This window comes from Trachemys scripta, chromosome 8 (assembly GCF_013100865.1).
Source record: "Trachemys scripta elegans isolate TJP31775 chromosome 8, CAS_Tse_1.0, whole genome shotgun sequence".
NCBI classification, from domain to species: Eukaryota; Metazoa; Chordata; order Testudines; family Emydidae; genus Trachemys; species Trachemys scripta.
In genome coordinates, this window is record NC_048305.1 from 30,930,358 (window position 1) to 30,957,901 (window position 27,544).

The following is a 27,544-nucleotide window of genomic DNA, read 5'->3' on the forward strand; positions in this document are numbered from 1 at the left end:
ACGAGCATGGATTTAAAACCTTTTCTGAACTTATATTCACTATTCGGAAGTTAGCTAACTGAATTTAAGTTTTATTTTTGGAGTTAAAGGAGCCTGACCTTTTTCTAAAGATCAAAATGCCAGGGCGGTATGTAAAAGCTGAGCACGTGATTACCGTTGCATATGCAATCTATGCTTAGAGGTAGATGCTTATCTGGATCTCTACATGCATAAATTTAGATGCAGAATTGCAGTACATGTGTATTTAATATGTCACACAGTCATACTTAGCCTCCTGATATTTTGAAAATCCGGACTTCAGAGAATTTAGACAAGTAATAAGTAACAGATTGATACAGAATGAAACTAGTTCTACACAGAACCAGCATAATGCAGACAGCAATAAAACCAGCATTCTTTTCCAATGTGCTTGGAAAAGATTCTTAATCTTGGACAGTCATGCTGAGTTGAAACTTTCAGGAAGAGTGCTTTAGTGGCAATAGTGGAGGAAATATTCTTTTTTATGTTGACACCTTATTGTCAGTAGGTCTTGAGTTAAGTCTGACTGTTCTTTCCATATAGGCCACAGAAAAGTCACCAGATGTTAATCGTTTTTTGTTTCCATTGATTTTGGTCAGAGTTGAGCTAATGGACAATGGAATTGCAGCAGTGTGAATCAGAACAGAGTTCTGCAAAATCAATTTTTTCTTGTAATGCTTTTATCTAGCTCCCAGTGTGATGCTAAAGGACGAATCTGAGCCTTGGAAATATAAGCAGGGGAATATTAAGTAAAAGCAGGAAGGTGGTGTTACCTCTATATACAGCTTCATTGAGACTATTACTGGATTACTGTGTCTAGTTTAGGTGTCCAAAAAGATGTTAAAAAAATTGGTTCAGGAAAAAAAGCTTTAAAGAATGAGGTCTAGAAAACATGTTTTCTAGTGACAGACTAAAGAAGCTCAAACTATTTAGTTTATCCAAGAGAAGTTTAAGAGGTGACTTGATTATGGTCTACAAGTATCTACATGGAGCGGAGATTTCTGATGGTAAACTACTCTTTAATTTAGCAGAAAAAGTCATAACCTGCTTCATAAAGTAACAATCCAGTGGGTTGGAAGCTGAAGTTTTACAATTTGGACTAGCAATGTGGTGCAAATCTTTAACAGTGAGGATAAAGCCATTAGAAGAAACTTACTTAGAAAGATAGTGGATTCTCTATTTACCACTTCATATCAAGACTGGATATCTTTCTAAAATACATGGTATAGCTCAAATAGAAGTTAAGGGCTTGATGCAGAAAAACATTGGGTGAGGTTTTTTCCTGGTGTTTTGCAGGAGGTCAGAGTGGATAATCACAATGGTCTCTACTAGCCTTAAAACAGATGAATCTTCATTTCTTGCTGTCCTTTCTCCTCATCCCAATCTCATCATGTCTACAGACTAATGCACTCAGGTTGATTTTTAGTTAAAGCATAGATTCACAGATTCCAAGGCCAGAAGGGCCCAATGTGATCATCTAGTCTAATTTCTTGTATAACACAGGCTATAGAATTTCCCAAAAATTATTTCTAGAGCAGATCTTTTAGGGGGAAAAAATTCAATCCATACATGAAGGTGTTTCACTGCAAAAGCAATGGCAAAACTTGTGCACTTCCCAGGCAAAATACTGCTAGAGTGAAAAACCAAGATTCCCCTCAGTGTAGTTGGGAATAGATACTCTTAGCATTTGACTGTTTAACCATGGCCACAGCAGCCTGATGCTAAAGTTGACGCCTTAGACTTGAACGATGCTGATGCTCCAGTTCCATTGTTAAAGGCTCCCTGTCCCCTCTTGCTCATATGTCTGTGGTTGTTACGCAGATATTCATGTATGGTACAGTCTCTCTCTCACACACACACACACACACACACACACACACACACACACACACACACACACACACACATGCATTCTCCTATCTCGGTAGTACTATATCTAAGTGCAAGTAGGCATTGGAGACAGTATTGGAGCAAACAAAAACAAAAAAAATCAATACTGGAGAGCTGGAACATGTGATGGGATCAGAGATTCATGTCTGATAAACATTCCAGAGTTGGGATGCTTCTCGGAGACTTTATGGGGACTATGCACATGGGCAGACTGCTGTATCTGTGTGGAGTCCCGTTGACTTCAGTAGTGCTCCTGGCAGGCACAGCCAGATCAAGCTTTTATCAAATCTGATCTGAACCTTTTTGGGACTCGAGAATTGGACTGGAAATCTCATGAGATTTTTGTAAGCAACTGGCTCTGAGCTGGCTAGAAATACTGCATGAGGTCATTCCTGAGGCTTGCTGACACTTTTACTTCTGGTCCTGGCTGTAACTTGGTGGTGTGGAAGAAGCAAAAATAACCAAACAATGGGAAGAAGAGTTGTCCAAACTTTCCTGAACTTCTAATGTTCATTTTGGGTTCAGCTCAAAACTCTTGCCAAGCTTCAACTCAGTTCTTGTTTTATCCCAGTTAATTTATCCCCTTCTAGCCAGAACAGAAAATGGGAGAAACTGGATGAGCTTGGATTGTTGTGAATTTTTCTAAAAAAAATAACTCCAGCTGGAATGAGAAAAACATAAACCCTTAAGCTACTGAGGGATCTGAATTTAGAAGTCACCAGCTCCAGAACCCTAATTAGTTAACTGTCTAGTAAAAGAGAATTAGGTTAAAGATTATATGGGGAATTATTTTCACTACACTGCCATGCTTGGAAGTTTAAAAGCTGTTCAAAGGGAAAAGTGATGGAAGAGAGAAGGTGTGGGTGTTTGGATCAAAACTAGAGGAAGGAGGAAGTGCATAAACATTAGCATGAAGGGATTTGTTTAATGTAAATAATGATATGATTGATTGGTCTATCAGTGTTACCTGGCCAAAGGAGGAAGTGGCAGAGATGGGGAAAATAGTAATGCAAAAAACTTGCTTTGCCAATATTAACAGCTTTTCGCAGAGGGCAAACACGCAAAGCCTTAGAGTGTACTGCCTTTGATCCAAATGCTGACTTCCCATTGTAACCAGTGGGAATTCCTTGTTCCTGTCAAAGGTGCCATGTGGCTCAGAAAACTAAGCTAAAATAAGGTGGATGCAGCCTGATCCCGTGGGATGAGGCATGATCCCGTGGGATGCTGAGTGTATGAATCTTTAACTCTCTTTAGTGCCCATATATTACAGTTATAATTACATCAGCAATACAGGGGAGTTGGGCATTTTTAGCAAACACATATTTCTATTTTCTTTTGATCCCTTAACATCTAAACGAGCTGGTTGAACCATTCATTTTGGATGGTATGCATTAGGAACGGAGCTGCTCATTTAGTGTGTCAATCTATCTGAAGCTAATCTTTACTTTTGATTTTTATTTGTGTTTGCTGAGTTGTTCTGTGGAATAACTTTCAGCTCAGTGGTTGCCTGCCAAGTGTTGCTTTCCTTACTTGTGGTGTGTGATTGATCACTTGTCACATGGCATTGGTTCTGCTCACCTACAGGATGACTGAAACTTTTTAAGCAGAAAAATAATATCTGGTTTGAATTTTCATATAACCAAAAAATACTTGTGGTTAAAATGAATTAAACTTTTGTGATTCATGAATGTTTTGATGGAGAAAATTTTATTATGACTCCACGAGTCACAGTGAACCAGAGCTGGCATGGTTATTTGCAAATATACACACACTTTGGTATTCCTATTATATGGTCAGCTTTAGCATGTCTGTTATGCCAACCTCATCTCTTAACACTTACCTCATTTTATTTTACATGTGATCATAATCACACACTTGTTGATGTATATATTGCACCATCACACGCACCATTTACATTTCACCTGGTTTAAAAGGAAGCACAAGAGGAAGTGCTGAGTAACAAATTTCTTTTTGTTTTTCTTTTGTTTATGATTGATTCTAACGCCTTGTTCTGCATGGAATTTTTTTGCGCGGGGGGAGGGGTATAAGCGATGGCAAAATTTTTCAGTGTCGTGAGTCTTAGGGAAGAATTCATTGCTGAGTGAGGGATATTGTATGCCTTGTCTTGGGCCTGATCAAGTGACCTAATATACTATACATCAGTGGTTCCCAAACTTGTTCCGTTGCTTGGGCAGGGAAAGCCCCTGGCGGTCCGGGCCGGTTTATGTACCTGCCACGTCCGCAGGTTCGGCTTCCAGCAGCTCCCATTGGCCTGAAGCAGCGAACCGCGGCCAGTGGGAGCTGCAATTGGCCGGACCTGAGAACGTAGCAGGTACACAAACCAGCCCGAACCATCAGGGGCTTTCCCTGCACAAGTGGCAGAACAAGTTTGGGAACCACTGCTTTACATTATAATAAATTAGTGTGCAGTGCTGGTTGTTAGTCCTGGTTGAAGTACATAACTAGTGTCTAAGGACCAACATAAATGTAATAGGTGTTCCATAGATAGTAAACTAAGTCAAGTATCTCTTGCCGTACTATCAAGAGAATAGTACTCAGAAGTAAAGAAATGGCTCAAGTTGATAAGAACTGCCCATTCTTCCAAGCTGACCCTCCTAAAGAATTGTTTTTACATTGAACTGTAAGAACAGCTAATGTCTGTGTGGCAAAGACTTTTTAGTAAGTGTTGCAGTTTATTTACGGGAATTTTCCTAATGCCGCTGAAGCGTCAGTGAGCTGTGAAATGAGAACAGTTGTTCAAAGCTTCATGAAGCCCTGTAAAGTTATTAGCTTTCCTCCTCCTAACTGAAACACATTAATAGACGGGGTAAAGAAAAGGAAAATCTATGGCGATTGTCCAAGGAACATTCAGGCAACTTGAAAATGATCACTTAGTTGCTGGAGGGGGAAAGAGTTACCTTATGCACAGTCATGTCTAGATCAACTGTAGTAGGCCAACACTTCTAACCCAGACGCATCAGGTTAAGCATCTAAATAAGTGAGTTGGCTTTCAGAGTTGTTGAGCACCCATAATTTCCCTGGGTTCTATGGGGTGCTCTGCACTTCTGAAAATCAAGCCACATATTTATGTGCATAAATATAGATTCAGGTGTTTATCACTCGGGGCCAAAGTTTGGAAATTTTGGCTCCAATGTTTTAAAGATAGTTCATGTAAAGGTAAGATAACTTTGTAGTGATGATCTTACTTTGTGTAGATATTGTACTTAGAAGAATGATATTCTCTCACTAAGAATTCACTTCTGTGTGACAGGGGTGCTGAAACAATTTTTTATAGTGGGGGTGCTGAGAGTCATTGAACTGAACTGTAAACCCTGCATATAATGGAAACCACTTCAAGCCAGGGATGTGGTAGCACCCCTAGCTCCAGAACCTATGCTGTGTGATCATCTAAAATTTGCTGTACCGAAACAGTTGGAGGTACTCACTTTCTTTCAGGATCCAGGCCCACCCTGAATGTACATCACACCTCAAGTCACAAATAAAATGCACACTAGAGCATATACTGGGTCTGACTCCTCTCTTTGTTTGTACACCAGTGTTATGTTACCTTTGGCCTTCAGTAGCATTACTCCTAGGGTTACCATATGTCCGTTTTTTCCCGGACATGTCCGGCTTTTTGGTAATCAAACCCCCATCTGGGGGGGGATTGCCAAAAAGCCGAACATGTCTGGAAAAAATACCGCCGGCCGGGCACTTCCCCTCCCGCAGCTGCTGTGCTCCCTACCTTGACTCTTCTGCTCTGTTTAAAGCCAAGCTGCCCGAGCGCTACTGGCTTCGGGCAGCCCCCATGCCTCCGGACCCTGAGCCGCTGGCCGGGCACTTCCTCTCCCGGGCTCCGGGGGCTGCCCAGCAAACCGTGAAGCCAGTAGCACTCGGGCAGCCCTTTTCGCGCGGCTGGGAGGGAGGAGGGGGACGTTCAGGGGAGGGGGGGGGAGTTAGGGCGGGGACTTTGGGAAAGGGGCGGAGTTGGGGCGGGCCAGGGGTGGGAAAGAGGCGGGGCCAGGGCCCCGGGGAGTGTCCTCTTCTTTTTTTATTTTTTAAATATGGTAACCCTGATTACTCCTCATTACACTGGTATGAGTGAGAAGAGAATCAGGCCCTTTATATACTACTAGTAATACCTAGCTCTTATAGTACTTCTTACCTGTAGATCTCAAAGCATTTTACAAAGAAAGTCAATATCCCCATATTACAGGTGGGAACCCGGGGGCAGGCACAGAGAGGTGAAGTATTTTCCTCAAGGTCACTCAGCAAACCAGTGGCAGATCCAGGAATAGAATTCAGGTTTCTTGAGTTTCTGTATTGCTTTGTCTACTTTGTGGGGAGGCAATTGCTCTTTGAGCTCATGGGCCTGTCTGGATTGGTGCTTTGTGGCTTTCACCATGATACCTAGGCAAGGGTATTGTCATACCTTGGCGCAATATGTCCTTTCCCATACCCAAATGGCACAGATTTCATGTCCCTTTCGCTACCATATTCCCAGCTGCACTGACAGTAACACAATCAGTCTTTGTAATAAATTCTTAACACAGGAATAAAGATAATGTTGCTTTGGTTTGAAAGTAGCTGTGTATCTTAGGCATACAACATGCATTTAAATATATCAGAATGCATCAAACTAAACTGAAGGGCATATGCTGAACTTTTACTGATGTTGGTGAGAGTTTTGTACAAAGACTGAGGGCAGTGAAAGGCTCCAAATAAGCAAAAAGCTACAAAGAAACTACAGTGTTCATGTGACTTCAGCTTTTCACACACACCGCTACTGGGATATTACTTGCTGAATACAAAATTCAGCAAAGCACTCTAGGGAATTTAGTGTGTGGCCGCAAGGTTCACACAGACACTTAGCGCAGTGCAGGCTAGTGCTGGGTAAATTTAGACCCCAGTTTGCCATGAACTAAGTGTTTGTGTAGACAAATCCTAAGACTGTTTGCTTTGTTTTTGTTTTTGGTTTGTTTTTGTGTTGGGATTATGACCAGTTTAATCTAAAGAGAAGAACTAGTTATGGACTGATTCATTACAACTCAGCCTTTGGTGCAGAAACATTATGAATGTTTGGTTCTATTTTCCGCCTGCTAAAAAAATTGTTCCACCTGACCTTTCAGAAAGGAAAGGTTTAGAACTGTTTGTGTTATGAGGCAAATAGGAATCTGTGATTTACCTTGTCTATTGCTTACTATGTCACCAACAGGCAGTCTCCATGAAACACTCGGGTGCTGCAAGAAGTGATGTGACTTTCCCATCTGAGTTCAAAGGAATAGATGACCTTGTGTGATGTTGGAGGAGGTACTGCTGAAAGTGGCCTCTTTTGGATGAGAAATAAAACCACAGTCCTGACAATCAGTAGTCATTAAAGACTTCATGGTGGGACTTGCAAGAGGACATAGGGTCCTATCTCCAATATTCTGTGTAAGCCGTCGTCATATTGACAATTATATATTGACCCTACTTTTTCAAACCAGATGTCGCATTAATCTGCCCTTCCTGTTCTAAACTGTAGTGTATCTGGGGTAGGCCCAGCACAGCATATGCATCATTTCTTTTCTTTTCTTTATAAATAGCTTTAATTTTGAAATAAAATTAGAAACTGGGCGGATAGGGGTTGGGGGGTGAATGTATACACAAAGCTGTTGTGTAGTGTTGCTGTGTGCTGTTAAATAGCTGCTGTATTCAATTCCAGAAGTGTCATAACATTATGTTGGTGGGTGAGTTGTGGGGCCTCATTCATCCGTGTATGTGTTGATTCAGTAATCCTGGACCTGATTTTTCATTTTTTATTATTTTTTGGGCCTCTCACCTTGTTGCCCAAATTTTTGAAGAAACTAATAAGGTGTATTTTTATGACATCTTTTCTGTTATGTTGGTATACTGCCTAGCACAGTGGAGATCTCATCAATGACTGGACCTTCCAGGCACTAACACAATATAAATAATAAATAATAGTAATAGAGCTTTTACTGCAGTGGTTTAGCTAGAGAGGAAGGATGGGTCTTGCAAATGCAGCATTTTATCAGAAGGTCTGAGTTCTATTCCTGGCTCTGTCACAAACTTTCCAGGTAATTTTGTGCTCATAACTTAATTTCTCTGTGACTCAGTTCCTCATCTGTAAAATGGGGGTGGTAATTCTCCCTTTCCTCATAGAGTGTTTGTGAGGATGGATCCATTAACCAAATGTAATATGTTAATGTGGATTTCTCAGATGATTTGGTGAATAGCTCTACAGCACAGCCAATAAATAATGCCTTGCTTTCACATATTGGGCAGCTAAACAGGTAAGTGCTATAAAATGTGTTTGCAAAAATGCAAGCAGGAAACAGAGGGCCAATTTGAGATTCTTTGGGAAATCATTACTTCTAGAAGTAACAGAGTATGATGTTAGTAATGTTATTTCTGATCAATGGAGTAGACTGCTTTCCTTTGAATTATGTAACAGAAAAGATTAGAGCATTATAAATATAAATTAGTTTGATGCCTCTTTGGTTAAATACAAGTTCCATACCATGTTTCACAGTTGCTACAACAAAGTGTGTTACACACAGGGAAAAACATCATCTAATTCTCCAGGAAAATTCTACTCTGGGGTGGCATTTGTTCCTAGTCCAGTGCCAAGTTCCTCCAAGATGAGGGCTGAAACGTTGGCAAAAATATAGTGTAGGGCACTCTTTGTTCTGATGGTTCAGTAGATCAAAGGCCACAATGTTTTTTATTTCCTGTCTTTCATCAGCACTTAAATTGTTGAAAGAAATTCAAAGGATATCCTTTAAAAAAAAAAGTTCCTTTTTCACACAAGTTAATGAAAATGTATGATTGTCATTCATAAATAATAACATTGATCTTGCATTCCCTGGAGCAATAAATTGACTTTCAATGTGAAACCTCATTGTACAGGCTTTTTAATTGCCTTATTACACATGTCTCACAAAATTAATAAGATTTCTTTGAGCTGTCTCTTCACCACTGGGAGTTGAAATCCAATACAAAGATAGCATTGCCCAAAAAGTTAACGGCAGAGTTCTTTTGGAGCTTATGACAGAACTTCCAATGTGACTGCAAACTGGAATGCTCTTCATGAAACAGGCAATGAAGGTGATTCATTTCACTCCTGTGTGGATGGCCAAATAAGGCCTAAGACAACAATTATACCATGTGTTGAAGCTGCAGGTGGGGACCACCAGTAAGCAGTCAGGTCTTTTACTCCTTTGCTCCCACATCCCATTGATTGGGTCCCTGTGTTAGTCCGCATAGGGCAGTGATGGGTGGCAGCCCAGGAAGAAGCCTTGTGCTCCACATTTATGCAGGTACACTGGCTCTAAGTCACAATGAAAAGGTTGCAGAGGGACAGTGGCTGCTTTTATTCAAGGTCATAAGATGGAGGAGTAACCATTGTCTTAGGCTGCTGGTAATAGAAAAGAGGGTCAGTCACCTATAAGACACTGATCCAAGTCTAGTCCCGGTTGGCACTGACCAAAGGTGGCGTTTTGGTTTAATTCCAAAGATGGTGTCTTTGTTACATGATTGTATGGTGCTTAGCACCATGAGGCCCTGATCTCTAGGTGCTGCTATAATACAAATAACAACTCCTGTTCCTAGTAGAAACCTGTTTTGTATTACAAGAACGCAGAACAATTGTTAATAGCTGGCCACCCTTGTTGGCTGCCTTGGTGAAGAGGACAAGGATCAACAGTGACTGGGCACAGACTTGAATCATCCTCTCACCATAGACCTGGGTCCTCCAAGCAAGTTTTCAGCACATTGGTGGAGCCTCTGTCCACTGGAAGCATCAAGACAACACTCCATCCTCAGCACTCAAGCGAACATTATGGCAATGTCTGGGGAGCAAGTTTACAGTACCGTCCAGTGGACTTGGATCATGGAGGAGGCCTGCTCTGTCATCTAGATGGCATATCCAAACCCCACACTCGGGGAGTACATTTGCTGTCGATATTAGACCATGCTGTTACTTCTAAGGCAGGAGAAAATTGAACCCAGCAAGTTGCCCCTACCCCACCTCTGCAGCCTGCCTTGAGCCATCTTGCCTTCAAACTGCAGGATGGCTGTTGTCCCAGACATGTAGACAAAACTGCTCTGCTCATCACTCCCACTCTTGTATTTCCCCCTCAAAGAAGAGCAGGATTTTGTCCTTGTGTTCCAAGGAAAGGTTTCCTATCAGCTATCCATGTCAGCCTGAACACATAAATAAAACTCCGAGGTTGGGGAAAAGACACTGTAAAAGCACTATTAAATTTTGGTGCTTCCAGGGGAAAAAATTTGAATTCCTTCAAATTCCCTGACTTGGATATTGCATCAAATAATAATTGCTTTGAAAAAATACATAAAATGAACTTTTAAGGTTCCTTGCTTTAGTTATCTCCTCTGTGAACCTTACTCCTAGTAACTCTGTTGAAAATACCATTTGCTTGTTAATAGTTGGATAGTTTTAGATGTTTGTGGTGGGGCGATGACTCACCGGCACGGTGCCTCCTGCTGGTCATCCTGGGAATTAGGTCTTCAAGACCGGTGTCTCGCCAGCCGCTGGCCCCCATGTCCCTCCTGGACTCCGGTTCCCCTCTACGTCAGGGTTCTGCTCCAGCAGTAACCCACAATCTGGGTCTCCCCACCCAGGGGAACCCCCAACCCTCTATCGCCACCTTGTCTCAGTGGCTACTGCCAGTCACCATCTAGCCCCTGCTCACTGGGGCAGACTGCAGTCTGTAAACCACTCATCATCGGCAAGGGGGTTAGCACCTGCTGCCTTTGCCTATCTCTGGGCTGCCCCTCTGCAGCCCCAGTACCATTTGTAGGCCTTTAACAAGGCCTGCAGCCTGGGGTTTTCTAGGCTGGAGTTCCCCAGCTCCCTCTGCCTTTCCCCAGCACTGCTCCACCTTAGGTACCCTTCTCAACTCCCAGGCAGCCTGGTCCTTCTCTCTCCGAAGCTAGAGAGCGTGTATCTTCCTTTTTTCAGCTCCTGACACCCAGCCCTCTTATAAGGGCCAGCTGCGCCCTGACTGAGCTGGCCACAGCTGTAACTGCTTCCCCAATCAGCCTAGCCTTTCACACCTGCAGCCCTCTCCAGGACTGCTTTTACCCTTGTTCTGCAGGAGTGGGCCAGCCACCCCACTACAATGTTCAACTATTTTTTTTTTTTTTTTAATGGAGATATCCCATCTCCTAGAACTGGAAGGGACCTTGAAAGGTCATCGAGTCCAGCCCCCTGCCTTCACTAGCAGGACCAAGTACTGATTTTGCCCCGGATCCCCAAGTGGCCCCCTCAAGGATTGAACTCACAACCCTGGGTTTAGCAGGCTAATGCTCAAACCACTCAGCTATCCCTCCCCCCATATTTAGTCCCTGTTGCAGAAGGAAGCATGTCAACATCCTTGTGCAGAACTCTTATGGACATGGGTAGGAGTTGCGTGCCCATGCATGGAGAGAGTGCAGAATACTCCATAGAGAGCTGACCTGTAGAGTGGAGACATTTTGTCATGTATTTAATTTCATTATCCCTGTATAATAATGTAAAACAATAGTGAAGGTGGGGTATTAATGTTTTTGCTCAGTGTTTAAAGGAGCCTGTTGCTGGTAAGCAGAATGAAAAGATGCTTAATTCAGGAAAAATATTTTTGTTATTCTCCCAATTTAAAATGTGGAAGAATGAAAGATGTACCCAACTTTTGGTTTTACCACATCTTAAAAGTTTAGGCATGGTCCTTGTTTCATAAATGGATGTTTGTAAGCATAGAACTTCAGAGAGAATGTTTAAAGTGGACTGAATAGCTTTGCCCAGCTTTATGTGCCTCTAACCATGGATATGAGAATAAGTGTGGATAATATAAAGACATCCTGCTGTGTAAGCCCAGACTGAACCTTATTTCAGGTTCAGAAAGTTCTGGTAAACATTTATATTCTTGTGAATCTCCTCTTTACCTGTGAGAACAGCAGCAAATACTTGGAGGAAAGATTTTCATTGGTGTATTTCTACTTCAGGGGTCGGCAACCTGTGGCATGCGGCTCGCCAAGGTAAGCACTCTGGTGGGCTGGGCCAGTTTGTTTACCTGCCGTGTCAGCAGGTTCGGCCGATTGCGGCTCCCACTGGCCGCGGTTCGCCGTCCCAGGCCAATGGGGGCAGCGGGAAGCCACGGCCAGCACATCCCTCGCCCAAGCCACTTCCAGCAGCCCCCATTGGCTTGGGACGGTGAATCGTGGCCAGTGGGAGCCACGAACGCAGCAGGTAAACAAACTGGCCCAGCCTGCCAGGGTGCTTACCCTAGCGAGCTGCATGCCAGAGGTTGCCGACCCCTGTTCTACTTGATCAAAAGCAGGAAATACTAGAAATCTCATGTGTTTGAACTCATGGATGGAGCTACGCAGAAAAATAAAGAAAAAAAAATCATTTCAGGTTGACCCGAAATGAATTTTGTTTGAATTTTTTGGTGAAACAAAATACATTTTATTTCATGTCAGCCAAACTGCTTTAGCTGACTAGGATCAAAATCTTACTTTCCAGTTTTGAGGTTTTAAAGAGTTTTTTTAAAAAACAATTGAATGAAATTGAGGGAAATTCTAAAAGAAACCATTTTGAGATTTCAGAATATTTTTTACCGAAACACTTTGCCAAAATCAACCTAAATTTGTGAATTGTTTTAGCTGACACAAATATGCATTTTTTTCAGTGAAAAAGAACTTTTAATGAAAGTTTTGCCAAGCTGTACTCATGAGATTTCTAGCCCAATTTGACCGATAAAATCCCTGATTCTGCAAGGTGCTCCATAAGGGAGAGGACCCCTGTGCCCATGCAGGGCCCATTTGAAATCAGCGAGACATCACATGAGTAAAGCCTGAGCTTTGCATAAGCCTTAGGAGAATCGGGGCATAACAGCCTGTTCCTTCCATGGAGGTTTTTAAAGTTTTGCCCACCTAAGGAGGGAGATAAGATTAGGGTGACCAGATAGCAAGTGCGAAAAATTTGGACACTTTTTTTTTTTTTGTGGCGGGGGGGGAGGGAGAGAATATAGTTGGGTATATAGGACAAAGCCCCTAATATGAGGGCATCTCATCCCCATGGATAAGGTGTTGAATATTTAATGCTATTTCTTCTTAACTGTCTTACTGTCTACTGGATTACATGTAGAGGATGCTTAGGAATGAGCTATATTTCCAGCAGTTTTTTTAGAAGGGAATGTGTAAATTGTAAGTTTTCCTTTTTCTACACATGAGCTCTCAGTGCAAGGTTGTTCTTTTTAGAAGGAGCATGTGAAATATCCAACGTTTAGTGCTGCATTTTTAGTGATCCCAGGACAGGCTCTATTCAAGATGAACTTAAAAATCCTTCCCTTAATTTTAATAGTTTTATTAATGGCATTTATGGCTTTCACGAGAAGCTGGTATGAGATTTTGTTTTTTAAATCTCCTGTGAAACTCCATGGCTCACTATATCAGGGCATTTTAGTGGTGAGAAAATTATTTAATCTTCATCTCTCCGTGTACTTGTGCAGCGGTTCTGCACTACTCCTGGAGTTCTTTATGTTCTCAGCAACATTATTTTATCCCCCTCGAGTTTTTTCAGGCCACTGTTGTTGTTTTAATTTAATTTCTTCAATGAAAAAATTATTTTCAGACTGAATGGAAGAACACTGTGAAGGATGAAAAGCACTCTCTAAAATCCTTGAATAATACATATACATGAATTACGGTGAATAGCAGTGGATAGAAAGATGGCTAGATTGTCGGGCTCAACGGGTAGTGATCAATAGCTCCATGTCTAGTTGGCAACCGGTATCAAACGGAGTGTCCCAAGGGTCGGTCCTGGGGCCGGTTTTGTTCAATATCTTCCTTAATGGTCTGGAGGATGGCGTTGACTGCACCCTCAGCAAGTTTGCAGATAACACTAAATTGGGAGGAGTGGTAGATACACTGGAGGGTAGGGATAGGATACAGAGGGACCTAGACAAATTAGAGGATTGGGCCAAAAGAAATCTGATGAGGTTCAAGAAGGACAAGTGCAGAGTCCTGCATTTAGGATGGAAGAATCCCATGCACTGCTACAGACTAGGACTGAATGTCTAGGCAGCAGTTCTGCAGAAAAAGACTTCGGGGTTACAGTGGACGAGAAGCTGGATATGGGTCAACAGTGTGCCCTTGTTGCCAAGAAGGCTAACAGTATTTTGGGCTGTCTAAGTAGGGGCATTGCCAGCAGATTGAGGGATGTGATCATTCCCCTCTATTCGGCATTGATGAGGCCTCATCTGGAGTATCGTGTCCAGTTTTGGGCCCCACACTACAAGAAGGATGTGGAAAAATTGGAAAGAGTCCAGCAGAGGGCAACGAAAATTATTAGGGGCTAGAGCACATGACTTATGAGGAAAGGCTGAGGGAACTGGGATTATTTAGTCTGCAGAGAGAAGAATGAGGGGGGGATTTGATAGCTGCTTTCAACTACCTGAAAGGGGGTCCCAAAGAGGATGGATCTAGACTATTTTTAGTGGTACCAGATGGCAGAACAAGGATTAATGGTCTCAAGTTGCAGTGGGGGAGGTTTAGGCTGGTGTGGCAGAGCTCTGACCTTGTCCCTGCGGGTCCTGCGCTTCTAGGCGGTATATGCTAGCCTCAGTGGCTCTCTGTGACCCTCCACGTAGCCCTTCTCTCTCTAGGGCCAGGGTTACAGTCTACTGAGCCCTTTTCATCATAAACCAGCAAGGAGGTTGGTGAGAGAACCCCCACAGTCTCTGTTGTCCCTAGGGCTTGTTTTAGAACAGTTTAGCCTCCTGTCCTGACAAGGGCCTGACTTCCCCTCCCAGGAGGTGTTCCTGTAGTGGTGGTCTGGGGGGGACCCCGGGCCCGCCCTCTACTCTGGGTTCCGGCCCAGGGACCCTAATGGTAGCAGCTGTTGGCAGCCAACCTTTCACTGCCAGAGTTGCTACATTTCCCTGGGCCACTTCCTCAAAGCTCTCCTGTTTCTCCCTTTTTCACCCTTACTTTAGGGCTCCCTTATCAATAACTTGAAGGTGTCTTCATTAACCAGCCCTTCAGCCGCACTTCCTCTCCTTTGGCTTCCTGGTTCTCCTCCGCCTGACTGGAGTGAGCTCTTTTTATAGTATCAGCGGGGCCTTAATTAGAGTCAGGTGGTCACATTAGCTTAATGCCCTCACCTGACTCTTTGCAGGTTAATTGGAGACAGGTGTTCTCATTAGCCTGGAGCAGCCCCTGCTCTGGTCAGTCAGGGAACAGAAAACTTTTAATCCAGTGGCCAGTATATCTGCCTTCTATTATTCTGCTGTACCCAACTGGCTTGGGTCTATCACACTGGATATTAGGAAAAACTTTTTTCACTAGGAGGATGGTGAAGCACTGGAATGGGTTACCTACGGAGGTTATGGAATCTCCTTCCTTACAGGTTTTTAAGGTCAGGCTTGGCAAAGCCCTGGCTGGGATGATTTAGTTGGGGATTGGTCCTGCTTTGAGCAGGGGGTTGGACTAGATGACCTCCTGAGGTCCCTTCCAACCCTGATAGTCTATGATTCACACAGGACTGGGAATTTTGAGAAGTCTTCAGTGGACTTTGGCTCAGGCCCTTGGGGAGCTATCCCAATTTTTAGAATTTCCTGGGATATTGACAGACAGTTGGATTTCATGGAATTTCTAGAGGACAGGTGAAGAGATGCAGGCAAAAGGCCAGATTCTGCTCCCACTGATCTCTCCAAGATAGGACTTTTGCCATTTACTCAGCTGCATACATTACTGATGTGATTAGTCCGGTTGAATGTGCTTATTTTGAGTAAGGCGAGCAGGATTTGGCTCCAAAGAGGAATCTAAGAGTCCATCACCTGTTACAGCAGTGGTTTAACTGAAAGTTAAACAGAATGGGAAAAAAAATCAAGAGCTTATGGTACAAAGACATAAAACAGGTCATACAGATCAATGACTATAGTAGCTCTTCTCTGACTGGCAGGTGTGTGAGTAGCTTTTGTCTTTGTGACTGTAACCAAAGGCAAAATTAGAGCAAATGGACCACATTATGCTCTGTTACAGCAGTCTGACTCCACTGTGTGTAAGTAGAACTTGGCCTGCTGTAACCGCTGACCCAATGTATACATATATGCCAATGTATAACATGAGAGACAAGGTGAGTAAGGTAATATCTTTGGGCCAACTTCTGTTGGTGAAAGCAACAAGCTGTCGACCTACACAGAGATTTTTTGTTATTTCCAATAACTAATGAGATTAACCGTGTATTTCTTCTGCCCTCTCTGGATAAGAAACACCCTCTGCAGATGGCATCCCATGACATGAGCTCACTGTTTTAACAAGAGCTATACATTTGCAATCTGTTTCACAGAAAAAAAAAATTCCTTAACTGTGCCATTTTCTGTGCTACCATCAGCATCTTTCTTTTGCATTCATAACATCGTAGGTTTTAAGGCCAAAGGGACCATTATGATTCTGTAGTCTGACTGTATGCATATCACGGGCCATAGAACTTCACCTGGAGATCCCTGCATCAAGCCCATAGCTTCTGGTTGAGGTAGAATGTCTCTTTTAGAAAGACGTTTAATCTGGATTTAAAGACTTCAAGTGATGGAGAATCTGCCACTTCTCTAGCTAAGTTGTCGTTTTCTTCTCCGATACCAGCTTGAGCCACCCAGCCTAAAGCTGTATCACTCTCTGATTCGTTTGCTGTCTCTGTCCATTGATACTGAGAAGACAATGCAGCAATATGCAGTGGTCCAAGAAATAAGCGGGTCATGTATTTAATAGAAAACTTGATGAAGGCAGCAGGTTTCTGTAATTTCTGTAATCACTTAAAATTTGCCTCTTGTCGGGCTCCAATATTTTACCTGCAACTTAGGACTGGTCAACACACAGAAATTGCACAAATTTAACTAAACTTATTTAGTAAATCAGAAAATTTGATTTAGTTCAATAGTATAATGTCTGTGGGAATAGACTGCACCTAAATTAGTATGAAATGGTTTCACTTTGAAGCAGGGTAGCTGAAGTGAGTGGAGTAAAAGGGAAATATGTGGATGATGCATAGATCTTGGAGGGAGGAACACCGGGTGCAGTACAGAAGGGTCTGGTGGAGACTCGAGGAAGCCTGTCTGCGTGCATGTGGCTAGAACATAGAATCATAGTATCATAGAATATCAGGGTCAGAAGGGACCTCAGGAGGTCATCTAGTCTAACCCCCTGCTCAAAGCAGGACCAATTCCCAGACAGATTTTTGCCCCAGATCCCTAATTGGCCCCTTTAAGGATTGAACTCACAACCCTGGCTTTAACAGGCCAGTGCTCAAACAACTGAGCTATCCCTCTCCAGACATACAGCATCTCTGTAACTACTTCTCTTAATAAACATTCAGTTTAGTTTTAGAAATATGGAGTCCTCTCATGTTATTACCCAGCACAAAATACAGGAAACAGATGGGATTTAGGAGGAAAACAAGGTGGCTTTGGAGACAAGAGTGTTGGATCAGTACCCATCTCTTTGCTCATGAATAAGGGTCTCTGGAGGCAGATGTACTGCCAAGATAATTTTGACACTTCTCTTTTTGTGGACATGCTGCATGGCTTGTACTTTCTCACCATGGTAAGCAGTGTTACTGGGCTCTCGGTTTTCAGAATCCACTGTTTCTTTTATGTATGTCATATTTTCTCCTTTCATTTATTTTAGTGCAGCTGATCCCTTCTTGGCTGAAACTGACACCCTTTATGGGGATTCTTTTCATAGACACATAACTCTGGATTTAGTTCCTATCTTTAGGGAATAGAAACAAAGATGCATGTCATACTGCATGTCAAAACCCAACAAGATATGGCGACACATTGTTCATGACTGTAATGGCTAATATTATAGTGGTGCGGCAGCAGAGTTAGGGTTGCTTGGTGGTACGTCATTCCTTTAAAGAACATTGAGTTGAGCAAAACTCAAACTTATGAAAACCAACAAATGCAGAGATAGGGTTGGCCATGCAACCTTAACTCTGCCCTCTTTCAGAAATGCTCCAATATTCCCCATTAACATACATACCTTTACTCTGCCAATTCCACAGTTGGTGAAATATACAAGCATTTCACCTCCTCTTATAACCCATTCACACTCATCGATAGGATTCCATCCAACAGTGCTAGTAAAGGACCAAAAAAAAAAAGGGTTGCCCACGCCAAGTTCCTTTTGAGGACATTGTGACACGGGGGACACTGGTTCATTATTATATGTCATTAACTTTTGTCAGGTCTGACATACTCAGTGTGTCCCAAATTATACTCTGCTTCTAAAAGGTGTCTTTTAATGTATCATTGGAAGACTAATAACTCTCTGATCATTAATATTCATGTGTGATGTGTGTATCTTTGCAGTGTGTTCTAGAACTGTGAATTATGATATGAGGAGGTCTGTGTTTTGCACCCTCCAAAGTGTCTGAGCAATAGGAAGAGCAGCATCTCTGCCTTCAGAGTCTAGTACACATAATTTCAGTGCAGATCTATGCACGTTATATAATTAGCAGGACACAGAAGTTTTATTACAGAGGGTATTGTCAATAGGAGCTTGGATAGGAGAGCAGTCTAAGTATGTGTTATCTGCATGCACTCCATGTAAAGTGAGTGTGGCAAGTGTCAGGTGTAGTTGTACTGAATAGTGGAGGCAGTAGTTGGGCCTGCTCGGTAAAGGTTTGTTTGTGACATGAGAATGTGTGTGGATTGCTTTGAGGTGTGTGACAGAGCTGCTGTTGTGATGTGAAGAGAGCTGTTTCCCCCTCTCTAATGTGCGTGAGGAAAGGGAAGAGGGGCATCTGTACCTTCAGAATGCAGCATGCACCATTTCAGTGCAGAATTGTCTAGGTTATGTCAGTAGCAGAGCGTGGGGCTTTTATTACAAAGGATGTTGTCAGCAGTGAGGTGGAATATGAGCAGATGCTAATACTTTAATGATGGGTAAGTAGACATATAGCTTGAGCTGGCATCCTGTGCGTTAGTGTAGGGGAGTTCTAAAAGGCACTGAAGTGATTCTTAAATTGTACATATTGTGGTGTTCCTCCTTGGGAGTAGGTTAACTGTGAGTGTACATCGGGATCTGGAACTGCCTGAACCTTGCGGTGCCAGGGCTCCTGTGAGTATGTGCACATTGAGGCATTGCTCAAAGAGTGGCATGGATAAACTTTTTGGGTGTTTCTTTTATTAGTGTTAGATGGAATCCTGGGGGTGATTGTGAATGGGTTGTAAAAGGAGGTGAAGAGCTTGTACATTTCAGCAGCTGTGGGGTTGGCAAAGCAAAGGTGTGTGCATTAACATAGTATATTGGGGGCACTGCCTGGGCAACCTTAACTCTGCATTTCCTGACTTTCAGAAGTTTGAGTTTTGCTCAACTCTGCACTTGAAAGGGGATGACATACCACCAATCAAGCTTAACTCTGCATTAAAGTAGATTGTTGCCATTGAATTTACCATGTACTGTGCATTGAAGATAAAAAGCTCATGGGTCAAGTCCCTTCTCCATGTCTCATGTGACTACATTGAAATTGATTGGAGTCTTAATGGGTGAACTTGGCTCAGTGATGCGTTTATATATCCCTTTTCAAACAGAAGAACCCCAGACTCTTTACAGACCAGGCTGGTGTTATGGCAGCATACACCATAAGTGGTATCTCAGTGAATCTTCTTGTAAGTTTTTTTGTGAAACATACTTTATTGCTAATTAACACTTCCCAAGAGCATATCATACCAAGTCTTAATTTTTGGCATGAAAATGTTTTTGCTGTTGATGTGTTTCTAGCAAAAATAGTTATGGATGGTGATAGCAGTTGCATATGGGAACATCTCCACAATTTATTCTGGGCAGTATGATGGGGGGAATAGATAAAAACATGCTAATTAAGTCGTCTAAGTATCCTTCAAAACCTGCACAGCTTGGCAGGCATAGTACCTTGAGGAATAGACAAAAATTTTTGGCAGGATTCTACAGTCTTTGCAACCCCTTCCTGTACAATTGTACAGAGATATAGGGGTGAGTGAGACTTGGAGGAGTGTGATGGGCTAGTGGATTGACATATGATCGTTATGGCTTTGCAGTGATGATCTGGGCATAAAAGCCTGAATATACAGCAGTTGGCTGTACCTGGAGTTTGCCCCATAAGCCCCATCTAGAATGCAGATAAGAAAATGGCATGATTTCATGATGTCCTGTGGCTTCCTTTCGCAGCCCAACAAGGTAACATGTCCAGAGATTTTAAAAAAATCTGGACTCAAACTGCAAGTGCTCATGGGCACAATAATAAAGAACCTGGATAGAATGAGGGACTGGAACTCTGGCTCTTTATATGCTGATATTATGTGTTCTTATGGTATCAGCACCAGCTGCTTGAACATATTGCCTGAGATGCCGGCACTATGCTATCAGTAGATTAAATCTGGCCTTTTCCAGTCTCCTTATGCTGAGACCATATTGTGTCGCTTCAGCAGGTGTTGCAAAAAGGGAGCGGTTGCCATACCTATTGAGCCCTCCTCTTTCTTCTGAGCATTAGTACGCAGACTCCTACTCGATGTAGTTACACGTCTCATTCTCCACAATTGTGCCTCATTTTATTTTGCCAAACCAATATTATAACAGTTACGACTATGAACTTGTCTACATGAACATTCAGTTTGCGTCAAGCTAGGGTGGAGAGATGGAAAGAAACTAGCATGTGTCACTCGCAGCCTCATCCTCTTCTTTCATCCCAGTGACCGTTCCAGAGGTCAGCAGTTTGGGTCTTTGATGACTCTCCACCAAGAGTGATTGATGATAGCCGCTAATGCTGGTCATAGGAAATTGATGGGGTTCCAGGAAGCTTATGTCCAGCCCACATCTCTCTCTGTGCCTATTCTATTCGCTGAACCTTTGAATTGCTTTCAGAAGTGGAAGCTTTCCAACTGGTTGTCCCACCCAGTTGATAGACATTACGCTTAAATCACTCATCAGGACGTGAATAATTGTCATATCACAGTTTGCTTGAGTGAGGTCATCTGCACTCCAGGACATGGCTGATTTCCCTGGTCCTCTCCTGACACTATTTTGCTGCAGCTCTAAAGCATATGGAGCATGTCGACACTGGATTGATCAACCCTTGGAAGGCAAGTGAAGCACATTTGCTCTCTCCCCTGCAGTTGGATGGAATAGCCATGGGAACTACGTAGGTTCTGGAACTGTACTGATTGCAGCTTAGCCCTACTCACTTCTGTTGCTCTAAGGGACCCCTCCAAATAGAGCTTCTGTGAAGTTGTGGCCTGTTGCTCCCTCATATGCCTCAGAGGGGTGACATGAGATCCTAGTGGGCGCTGACACTCTACTGGTGTAGAAGTAAAAATGTTCCATTAAATGAGTGGTGTTCTGAATAAGGTGAAAACCCGGTGGAAATGAGACCCGCATCCTCTGCCTGTACCTGAACAGTCAGTGCATTTGTCATTATGGAAGAGCTTCTCTTGTATGTATGCTGGTGACGTGAGGGGCCTACTTGGTTAACTTGCCCTGAGAAGCGAGTGACTTACAAGACTTGGTTCATTCTTAAAACGTGGCAATGTTGCTGACTGCTAGTGCACTCTGGGGCATCTCAGTACATAGTGCAGTTACAGGGCAGCAGCAGGATGAAGAGGAGTCTTCTTCACTGATTTAGGAAGGGCATGTGCTATTGGGAAATAGACTCAATTTACTCATCTTTCCTAGAAGATGCTCAGGATTTAGGTGGGAGGAGACCTAATGGCAGACCTCAAATGGGCAGTAGCAAGCCACACAGATGACCCCAGAAGATGAGTGAGGAGAGAAATAAGAGTGGCACAGGGCCTTCTCCCACCCCAAAGACTGTTAAAAGTAAACGACCTATGGGGGATCAGATCAATTAACTCCTCAGTTAATCAGCAATGCTCACAAAAGACTTCAATTAGCATCAACAGAACTAGCAGAACTGGAGTGAGTTGATTGGGGGTGGGGAGGGTGCTTTTACATAGAAAATAGCATTCTTCAAAAACAAAAAAATGCTGCAAAAAATGACCTGTTAAAACATTTTAATTTTTTTTGCAAAGTATTTAATTAAATTTTTATGAAACCCACTGTTCAGTAAATGAAGGTTGTATACAAGTATTGATTAAAAAAAGTAATTGTTTTAGATATCTGTTTCAAACCCATCAAAATGGAAACCGCTTCCGAATTTTTAGATTTTTAATTACTTTTTTTTTTTAAACCATCTCCAACAAAAACTATGTTGCTTACTATGCAATGCACTGTGTACAGTGTGATACAGATGAGGCCCCAGATGGCAATGTTAATTATATGGGCCCTGTGACAGGGTGATGACTCACTGGTGCGGCGCCTCCTGATGGTTGTCCAGGGAATTAGCTCTTTTCCAGTTCTGGAGCACCCTTTACTGGCTGATATCTTGCCCGCCGCTGCCCCGCATGTCCCTCCCGGACTCCGGTGCCCTTCTGTATCAGGGTTCTGTCCCCACAGTAACCCACAATCTGGGTCTCCCCACCCTGGGGAATCCCCCAACCCTCTATGCCCACCTCATCTCAGTGGCTACTGTCAGTCATCATCTAGCCCCCGCTCCCGGGGGCAGACTGCAGTCTGTAAACCACCCATCATCAGCAAGGGGGGTTTGGACCAACTGCCTCTGCCTGTCTCTGGGCTGCCCCTCTACAGTCCCAGTACCCTTTGTGGGCCCTTAACTCGGCTTGCAGCCTGGGGTTCTGCTAGGCTGGAGCTCCCCAGCTCCCTCTGCCCTTCCACAGCACTGCTCCATCCTAGGTACCCTTCTCAGATTCCCAGGCAGCCAGGTCCTTCTCTCTCAAAAAGGCTAGAGAGAGAGTCTGTTGTCTCTGGCCCTCAGCCCTCTTATAGGGCCAGCTGTGGCCTGATTGGGGCGTGGTCCCACCTGTGGCTGCTTCCCCCAATCAGCCTGGCTTTTCCCCACTGCAGCCCTCTCCCAGGGCTGTTTTATGCCCTTCAGGGCAGGAGCGGGGTGACCACCCTGCTACAGCCCCTCATCATGCCACTCTATTCACATGGGCTTCTGTGAATTTTTCTTTATTGCCTGTGACCTGTCCGTGACTTTTACTAAAAATATCCATGAAAAATCTTAGCTTTAGTTATGCTGAGTAGATTAGGTCCTACAGGAATGTTGCACTACAGAACAATATCACTTTCACCTAAGGCTCTTGAGGTGCTTGATAATGTCTGACTGAGGCAGCACAATACTCCAGGGGGGTGGGTAGGTGGCTATCCCCATTTTAGAGAATAATACTTGCTTGGGATCATAAATTAAATTAATGGAGATATCCTATCTCCTAGAACTGGAAGGGACCTTGAGTCCAGCCCCCTGCTTCACAAGCAGGACCAAGTACTGATTTTGCCCCAGATCCTAAGTGGCCCCCTTAAGGATTGAACTCTCAACTGTGGGTTTAGCAGGCCAATGCTCAAACCACTGAGCTATCCCTCCCCCCAACTCGTCCAGTGAGTAGGTGGCTGGGCTGGGAGTAGAACCTAGGAGTTCTGTTTCCTAGTAACCAGCTGCACCTCCTATCTCCCACCCAGTCCCCCCACAAGTGTACTGCATATGTGTAAAAATACACAGGGATACTTTCAGAAAGAAACGTGTGGGCCTGTCTCAGCTCTGCAGTCAGCACCAAGTCATAGCCCTTCCATGCCTATCTGCTGCTGTGCTGCACAGGGGTCACTTTCACTCTGGCCCCTGATTCCATGAGTGCAGGGGCTTCCCATAGCATAACGGATGGTGTGCCTTGGATGGGGCTCACACTGCATTAGCCCCATAGGATAGGAATGCAACCTGAGATCCACCACTGAATGATCTCCCATCCTCCTTCCTGTGGTGAGACATGTTGGGAGCCATTAGGCTGGGACAGATGGCACGGAGCAACTCCACAATCTTGGGTATGGATTCCTTTGCCTCCCTTTCCTCACCCTTGTGCCTCTCTTTCTTCCTCTCCCCTCATCCCCCCAGCTTTTCAGGCCATTTGCTATGTAAAAGATTTTAATCTTTCTGCAAAGGAGTTCCCAGTGCAAAGCTCCTTCTCAGTGAGGGTGAAAGCCATTCTGATTACAGCCTGATGATTCATTTACTTACCTCTTCATTGTCTTAAATGTGGTATAAGGGCACATTTCCCTGATTCATGCAGACAAATGTACATACAGCTTTAATGCTCTTCCTTGGAATCTAACTCTTTGCACAGGAGAGGACTGGTGAAACACAGAGAGGCTGGTAAAGTTTTGCAAGTCAAGCCTTTTAAAAACAAGATTTGAAAAAATTCCAAAACAGAGCCTGCAGGGATCTGGCCCTTTAATCTATACTCATTTTCTTTAAACCTCAGCAGCCCTTTTAAGTAGTGTCATATATTTTTATGTTCAGAAGAAGAATCTGCCTGCCAACTATGGGTCAAAAGCCTTACTCATGAAAAATGCATGGTTAAAATTAATCTGATTTTTTTTTCAATATTGCACTGTCTGTAGTGCATGTTGGAACTTAACAGAGAAATTCTGGCGGCATTTTTTTACCTTAGTTGTTTCGTTTGCTTTTCCAACACCCAACTTCCACTGCCTCACGTACACATTAGTGAAATTTATTGGGAGTAATGGGTGGTCTCTGCCTCCGTAATGCAGCATCTCTGGAGTTCAGCACTTTTCCACCCCCTCCCCCCAATTGCCTTTAAAAATATATTTCTGCCTCGTTCTCAGAGATGCTGAACATCTGCAACACTCATTGACTCCCAATGGGAGTGATAGATACCACTGACAATTGGATTGCATCTCTCCTGTATATTCCCTGGTTTTCCATATTAGAATATTTTTACCTTTGCACAGGCTGAATATTTTTTAACAAACTTTGGAGTTGGTGCATGGACACTCTCTAACTGGGTCACTTCAATGTGATGCTTGTATGAGGGAATAGCTCATCCAGCTCCTCTCCTAGTCACTCACCAGAGCTTGGGATCATGTGATGCTGATATTGCAGGGTAACTGAGGATGAAGAAAGTTTGCACTACTGACATGCTGGACCAGATCAGGGACTAAGTTGGCCCACTGATTACTGGCCTTGAAAAATCAAAGACTGTATCTTTTTGGCAGCAATTTAGGCTTTTGAAGAGAAATGTGGGCATCTTTATAAGGGCTATAACAAAATACTTGAAATTAGCTTATCATAAAAGGGGGAAATCCACATACTGAGTTCATTTACTTGGAGATTGGCCTACTGATTTGAAAACTCAAAAGGCTTAGGGTTTTTGAAATCTGAACCTAGTTCTGCACTTGAATTTTGAAGATGCATTTTTTATAACGGGGATTACTCAAAATAAGGGATTTGTGGACCGCTGAATTTGAGTGTTTCTAATCTGAAACTTGTAAATTTGGGCTTTATGTATAACTTTAATATGCTACTGGGAGATGAGGAAAAATACTCAAATGGTGGTGCAAAAACTCCAAATGCTCTTAATAGCTGGCAAAATATTAATCTTAAAAACCTTTTTATGCGGTCCATAGGTTTATGGGGAAAATGCAAACACTGATGAGATTCTTGATTATACCAAGTATACTGAAACTGCACTTCTAACCATGCAAATGATACCAACATTTTTAATACCACTGCTGCATGGATAATTGCTGTTAACTTTTCTTCACCTTTGCTGGCATCTGAGAGAGACTTTCCAAGGAGATGCTATCCAATGGCTTTCAGAATTACAAAATCTAATTTGAGACACTTCCTGCTTCTAAGGAATATTTATTATCAATTGTTGATGAGCAAAAGAACTGGAATAAGACTATTTGGGTTAGGTGTATTTGTCAATTTCCTTACAGTACATATGGTAAGCTGCACCTTGTATCCTATGTTAGTGTCTTCAAGCAAGTGGAGAAGAAAGATCAACTACAATTTGTAAAGAGAGATGTAGATGTAAAATTCAATAGTGATAACAAAGGATCAGGCAGGAACTAGAAGAGTTCCAGCAGTATGGGGGAATGGAATAATCAACTGTAATACATTGCATATAATGAATTGTATTCTAGTATCTTCAGGGCAAGTTCACAGAGTGCTTAGTGGTGGCCAATAGAGAGCTGTCTGGTCGCATGGCGCTGGCTCTACTGCCTTGCTTCCAGCTGCTAAATTACATTAAATATGGTTAAAACATATTAATATTTTCTTAATACTACTTTGCCACCTGAGCAAATGCTGTAGTTCTCACCAAGATGCCATGTGATTGTGCATGGATGGAGAGGCACTAAGGAATTCTCACAGATGGGGCCACCCTGTTAAAAACACTGAGAACCTCCCACATGTGCCTATCCTATTCCTATCCCCAGGCTAGTACAATGACACTTAGTTCACCTGTTTTCAGATGCAGCGGTGGTTCTAATGAGAGAGACAGTTACTGTATAATTGTGGAAGAACATCTCTCAATCTTCTTATTTGGGGAATAGAGGGGAGTGTTGCGTACTAAGTCTACCAAGCATGTTTACAAACTGCCTCATTTTGTTAAGGATTCAGCTAAATGCTCTTTCATAAACCCAGTTATCAACTGGAAGAATCTAAAATATGCTGATGTTTTTTAAAAAAAAAAACAATCTGAACACTGCAAGCAGTGAAGGAAGAAAATGAGATTTGTGTGTGTATGTGTCTATCAAAAGGAAATAATACCAAGAGGATGAGCTTTCCTTTGAGAGCTCTCCAAGACTTGTTCAAGCAAGGATAACCTTCCACTGAGACATTCTTTAAGATGCTTTACTTGTTTGCTCTAATGCTCATAACTAGGATGCTTCTTCTATAGTATTGATTTCTTTTTTCAAATGTGTTCACTGTACCATTCTCAAATTCTAAGTGCACTGCAAAATTTAGCTGTCTTAATGAAATATTAAAATATGTGATGTTAGACATGAAAAGGTATTAAATAAGGCGAACAGAAATACTGTGTCCAATTACCTTGAAAAGTATGAAATGTGTGGGGAAAAAGAGGCCTTGGTATCATCTCTCTGATCCTTCTCCATCACTTTTTTGAAGTGCCACTAGGACCAATCAGATATCTAAACCAACACCTTTTCTTCTTTGTTTTTCTGCCTGTCTTGTATTTCTGTATATTCTTTATCCTGTTGCAATTTCTTTGCTCTGCTGATTAGGCCTCAGCTGGAGTATTGTGTCCAGCTCTAGGTACTACATTTCAGGAAAGATATGAATAACTTGGAGAAAGTCCACAGAAGAGCAACAGAAATGATTAAACATGTAGAAAACATGACCTCTGAGGGAAGATTGAAAAAATTGGGTTTGTTTAGTCTGGAGAAGAGAAGACTGAGATGGGACAAAACAGTTTTCAAGTACATAAAAGGTTATTACAAGGAGGAGGGAGAAATATTGTTTTCCTTAACCTCTGAGGATAGGATAAGCAGCAACGGGTTAAATTGTAGCAAGGGAGGTTTAGGTTGGACATTAGGAAAAGCTTTCTAACTGTCAGGGTAGTTAAGCACTGGAACAAATTGCCCAGTGAGATCGTGGAATCTCCATCATAAGAACAGCCATACTGGGTCATACCAAAGGTCCATCTAGCCCAATATCCTGTCTTCTGACAGTGGCCAATGTCAGGTACCCTAGAGG

The 27,544-nt window shown here is 42.8% G+C and overlaps 1 protein-coding gene across 1 annotated transcript in view; it reads left to right on the forward strand.

Moving 5' to 3' along the window:
- The window catches only part of KCNIP1 (potassium voltage-gated channel interacting protein 1), an 853,580-nt gene that overhangs the window by 77,081 nt on the left and 748,955 nt on the right, over positions 1–27,544 (forward strand). The gene's annotated exons all lie outside the window — the stretch shown is intronic.